The sequence below is a fragment of the Arachis ipaensis genome, chromosome B08, assembly GCF_000816755.2.
Source record: "Arachis ipaensis cultivar K30076 chromosome B08, Araip1.1, whole genome shotgun sequence".
In the NCBI taxonomy this organism is placed as follows: domain Eukaryota; kingdom Viridiplantae; phylum Streptophyta; class Magnoliopsida; order Fabales; family Fabaceae; genus Arachis; species Arachis ipaensis.
This window is the reverse complement of record NC_029792.2, coordinates 50,798,888-50,804,892: the sequence shown is the minus strand read 5'-3', so window position 1 is coordinate 50,804,892 and position 6,005 is coordinate 50,798,888.

Genomic DNA, 6,005 nt, shown 5'->3' with positions numbered 1-6,005 from the left:
AATGTGATGATTATGTGACGCTCATCATCATCTCACTTATGAACGCGTGCCTGACAAACACTTCCGTTCTACATGCAAACAAGCTAGAATGAGTATCTCTTAGATAACTAATACAGGGGACGGAGTCCGAGATATTAGAATCTTCGTGGTATAAGTTAGAACCCATGGATGGCCATTCCTGAGATCTGGAAAGTCTAAACCTTATCTATGGTATTCCGAGTAGGATCTGGGAAGGGATGGCTGTGACGAACTTCAAACTCGCGAGTGCTGGGCGTAGTGACAGACGCAAAAGGAGGGTGAATCCTATTCCAGTATGATCGAAAACCTCCAGATGATTAGCCGTGCCGTGATAGAGCATTTGGACCATTTTCACAGAGAGGATGGGATGTAGCCATTGACAACGGTGATGCCCTATATAAAGCTTGCCATGGAAAGGAGTAGGAAGGATTGGATGAAGACAGTAGGAAAGCAGAGGTTCAGAGGAATGAAAGCATCTCTATACGCTTATCTGAAATTCTCACCAATGATTTACACAAGTATTTCTATCTTTATTTTCTGTTTAATTATTATTATTATTCGAAAACTCCATAACCATTTATTATACGCCTGACTGAGATTTACAAGATGACCATAGCTTGCTTCATACCAATAATCTCCGTGGGATCGACCCTTACTCACGTAAGGTTTTATTACTTGGACGACCCAGTGCACTTGCTGGTTAGTTGTATCGAAGTTGTGACAAATTATGAATTAAGATTGGGGCACCAAGTTTTTTTGGAGCCATTACCAGGGATCACAATTTCGTGCATCAAGTTTTTGGCGCCGTTGCCGGGGATTGTTCGAGTTTGGACAACTGACGGTTCATTGTGTTGTTCAAATTGGGTAATTTTCTTCTTATTTTATTTTCAAAAAGTTTTCAAAAATTTTTCAAAAATATTTTCTTCTTTTTCGTTTTTCCCAATTAATATTCGAAAAAAAAAATATTTTCAAAAAAAAATATATTTTTCTTCAGAATTTTTAAGAATGAATTCTAGTGTTTCATGAAGTATGTTGAAGCCTGGCTGGCTGTAAAGCTATGTTTAAATTCATTTGGACTGAGGCTCCCAAGTCATCATTACAAGAGCAAGCTAGTTGTTGCTAATCAAATTTGTTATTGTATGACTGATTTGTATCTTCTAAAGCTTGGCTGGCTATTAAGCCATGCCTAACCCTCAGATTGGAGCTTTAGACTAAGAGTACAAGATTCCTGGAATTCATATTAAAAATTTTGAAATCCTTTTTTTTTTCAAATAATTTTCGAAAAATACAAAAAAAAATTTATGCATTTTTCGAAAATTCATGCATTCATAGTGTTCTTCATGATCATCAAGTTGTTCTTGGCCAGTCTTCTTGTTTGATCTTCATATTTTCTTGTTTTGTGTCTTTTCTTGTTTTTCATATGCATTCTTGCATTCAGTGTCTATACATGAAAAATTTTTAAGTTTGGTGTCTTGCATGTTTTCTTTTCTTGAAAATTTTTCAAAAATAAGTCTTGATGTTCATCTTGATCTTCAAAGTGTTCTTGGTGTTCATCTTGATATTCATAGTATTCTTGCATGCATTGTGTGTTTTGATTCATAATTTTTATGTTATGAGTCTTTTTCATGTTTTTCTCTTTCATCATTAAAAATTCAAAAATAAAAAAAAAATATCTTTCCCTTTTTCACTCATAAAATTTCGAAAATTGGATTGACTCTTTCAAAAATTTTTAAAATTCAATTGTTTCTTATGAGTCAAATCAAATTTTCAATTTAAAAATCTTATCTTTTTCAAAATCTTTTTCAAAAATCAAATCTTTTTCAAAAATAATTTCAATCATATCTTTTCAAAAATATCTTTTTATCTTATCTTTTTCAAATATCTTTTCTAACTTCTTATTTTCTTATCTTTTAAAAATTTGATTTTCAAAATTTGTTTCAACTAACTAATTAACTTTTTGTTTGTTTCTTATCTCTTTCAAAACTACCTAACTAACTTCCCCTCTCTAATTTTCGAAAATTCCTTCCCTCTTTTTCAAAATTTCTTTTTAATTAACTAATTATTTTAATTTTTTATTTTAATTTTATTTCATTCTTAATTTTCGAAAATCATTAACTCTTTTTCAAAAACTATTTTCGAAATTTAACTTTAAATTTTAATTTTTAATTTTCGAAAATCCTCTCACCTCTCATCTTCTTCTATTTATTTATTCATCTACTAACACTTCTCTTCATCTCATATCTTTGCTCCCCTTACCCTTGTGTTTGGATTCTCCTCCCTTCTCTTTCCTTACATTACATTCTTTTCTTCTTCTACTCACACAAAGGAATCTCTATACTGTGACATAGAGGATTCCATATTTTCTTTGTTATTCCCTTCTTTGTCATATGAGCAGGAGCAAGGACAAGAACATTCTTGTTGAAGCAGATCCAGAACCTGAAAGGACTCTGAAGAGAAAACTAAGAGAAGCTAAAATACAACAATCCAGAGACAACCTTACAGGAATTTTCGAACAGGAAGAGGAGATGGCAGCCGAAAATAATAATAATGCAAGGAGGATGCTTGATGACTTCACTGCACCTAATTCTAATTTACATCGAAGAAGCATCTCCATCCCTGCCATTGGAGCAAACAACTTTGAGCTTAAACCTCAGTTAGTTTCTCTGATGCAACAAAACTGCAAGTTTCATGGACTTCCATCTGAAGATCCTTTTCAGTTCTTAACTGAATTCTTGCAGATATGTGATATTGTTAAGACTAATGGAGTGGATCCTGAAGTCTACAGGCTCATGCTTTTCCTTTTTGCTGTGAGAGACAAAGCTAGAATATGGTTGGACTCTCAACCTAAGGATAGCCTGAACTCTTGGGATAAGCTGGTCAAGGCTTTCTTAGCCAAGTTCTTTCCTCCTCAAAAGCTGAGTAAGCTTAGAGTGGATGTTCAAACCTTCAGACAGAAAGAAGGTGAATCCCTCTATGAAGCTTGGGAGAGATACAAGGAACTGACCAAAAAGTGTCCTTCTGACATGCTTTCAGAATGGACCATCCTGGATATATTCTATGATGGTCTGTCTGAATTAGCTAAGATGTCATTGGATACTTCTGCAGGTGGATCCATTCACCTAAAGAAAATGCCTGCAGAAGCTCAAGAACTCATTCACATGGTTGCCAATAACCAGTTTATGTACACTTCTGAGAGGAATTCTGTGAGTAATGGGACGCCTCAGAAGAAGGGAGTTCTTGAAATTGATACTCTGAATGTCATATTGGCTCAGAATAAAATATTGACTCAGCAAGTTAATATGATTTCTCAGAGTCTGAATGAAATGCAAGTTGCATCCAACAGTACTCAAGAGGCATCTTCTGAAGAAGAAGCTTATGATCCTGAGAATCCTGCAATAGCAGAGGTGAATTACATGGGTGAACCTTATGGGAACACCTATAACCCCTCATGGAGAAATCACCCAAATTTCTCATGGAAGGATCAACAAAAGCCTCAACAAGGCTTTAATAATGGTGGAAGAAACAGGTTTAGCAATAGTAAGCCTTTTCCATCATCCACTCAGCAACAGACAGAGAACTCTGAACAAAATACCTCTAATTTAGCAAACTTAGTATCTAATCTATCTAAGGCCACTCTGAGTTTCATGAATGAAACAAGGTCCTCCATTAGAAATTTGGAGGCACAAGTGGGCCAGCTGAGTAAGAAGATCACTGAAACCCCTCCTAGTGCTCTCCCAAGTAATACAGAAGAAAATCCAAAAGGAGAGTGCAAGGCCATTGATATAACCATCATAGCCGAACCCAAGGAGGAAGGGGAGGACGTGAATCCCAAGGAGGAAGACCTCCTGGGACGTCTAGTGATCAATAAGGAGTTTCCCTCTGAGGAACTAAAGGAATCTGAGACTCATCTAGAGACCATAGAGATTCCATTGAACCTCCTTATGCCATTCATGAGCTCTGAAGAGTACTCTTCTTCTGAAGAGAATGAAGATGTTACTGAAGAGCAAGTTACCAAGTTCCTTGGTGCAATCATGAAGCTGAATGCCAATTTATTTGGTAAAGAGACTTGGGGAGATGAACCTCCCCTGTTCACCAATGAACTAAATGCATTGGATCAACTGAGACTGCCTCAGAAGAAACAGGATCCTGGAAAGTTCCTAATACCTTGTACCATAGGCACCATAACCTTTGAGAAGGCTCTATGTGACCTTGGGTCAGGAATAAACCTCATGCCACTCTCTGTAATGGAGAAACTGGGAATCTTTGAGGTGCAAGCTGCTAAAATCTCATTAGAGATGGCAGACAACTCAAGAAAAGAGGCTTATGGACAAGTAGAGGACGTGTTAGTAAAGGTTGAAGGCCTTTACATCCCTGTTGATTTCATAATCCTGGATACTGGGAAGGATGAGGATGAATCCATCATTCTTGGAAGACCCTTCCTAGCCACAGCAAGAGCTGTGATTGATGTAGACAGAGGTGAATTAGTCCTTCAATTGAATGAAGACTCCCTTGTGTTTAAAACTCAAGGTCACCTTTCTGTAAACATGGAAAAGAGGCACAGTAAGCTTCTCTCAAAACAGAGTCAACCAGAGTTTGGTGTTGGGAGGCCTCAGCCAAACTCTAAGTTTGGTGTTGAACTCCCATATCCAAACTCTAAGTTTGGTGTTGGGAGTCTATAAAATTGACCTGATCACCTGTGTGGCTCCATGAGAGCCCACTGTCAAGCTATTGACATTAAAGAAGCGCTTGTTGGGAGGCAACCCAATTTTTATTTATCTAATTTTATTTTTATTTTTATTCTTCTTTCATGTTCTATTAAGTTTATGATCACGTGGAGTCACAAAATAAATAGAAAAATCAAAAACAGAATCAAAAATAGCAGAAGAAAAATTACACCCTGGAGGAAGGACTTACTGGCGTTTAAACGCCAGTAAGGAGCATCTAGCTGGCGTTCAACGCCAGAACAGAGCATGGATCTGGCGTTGAACGCCCAAAACAAGCAGCATCCTGGCATTCAGATGCCAGGAATGCACACTGAGGAAAGCTGGCGCTGAACGCCAGAAACAAGCATAGAACTGGCGTTCAACGCCAGAAACATGCTGCATCTGGGCGCTGAACGCCCAGAACAAGCACCAATTCGGCGTTTAAACGCCAGAATTGCATGCAAAGGCATCTTACATGCCTAATTGGTGCAGGGATGCAATTTCTTGACACCTCAGGATCTGTAGACCCCACAGGATCATCTCAGCATCTGTGAACCCCACAGGATCCCCACTACCTCCACTCATACTCTTCCCTCTTCTCAATGTTCATCCTCTCTTCCCAGTAAACACCCTTCCCCAAAACCCTTCACCAACCACCTCAAGCTCTCTTCTCTATCACCCATTCACCACTCACATCCATCCACTCTTCCCCATAAACCTACCTCATAAACCCCACCTACCTTCAAAATTCAAAATCACTTTCCCACCCAAACCCTCCCCATATGGCCGAACCTTAACCCCTCTCCCTCCACTATATAAACCCCTCTATTCTTCTTCATTTTCACCCAACACAATCCTCTCTTCTTCTTCTTGGCCGAAACACAACCTCTCTCCCTCTCCTCCATTTCTTCTTCTTCTTCATCTCTTCTTTCTTCTCTTGCTCGAGGGCGAGCAATATTCTAAGTTTGGTGTGGAAAAAGCATAAGCTTTTTGTTTTTCCATTACCATTGATGGAACCTAAGACCGGAGAATCCTCTAGAAAAGGTTTGCCATCTATGCAATTTGGCTGGGATTGACATAGAGGGAGATATCCTCATTGATGAGGACAAGCCCATCACTAAGAAAATGATGGAGCAAACAAGAGAGCCCATTCATGGATCTCAAGAGACGCATGAAGAAGCTCATCACCAAGAAATCCCTGAGATGCCTCAAGGGATGCACTTTCCTCCACAGAATTTTTGGGAGCAAATCAACACCTCCTTAGGAGAACTGAGTTCCAACATA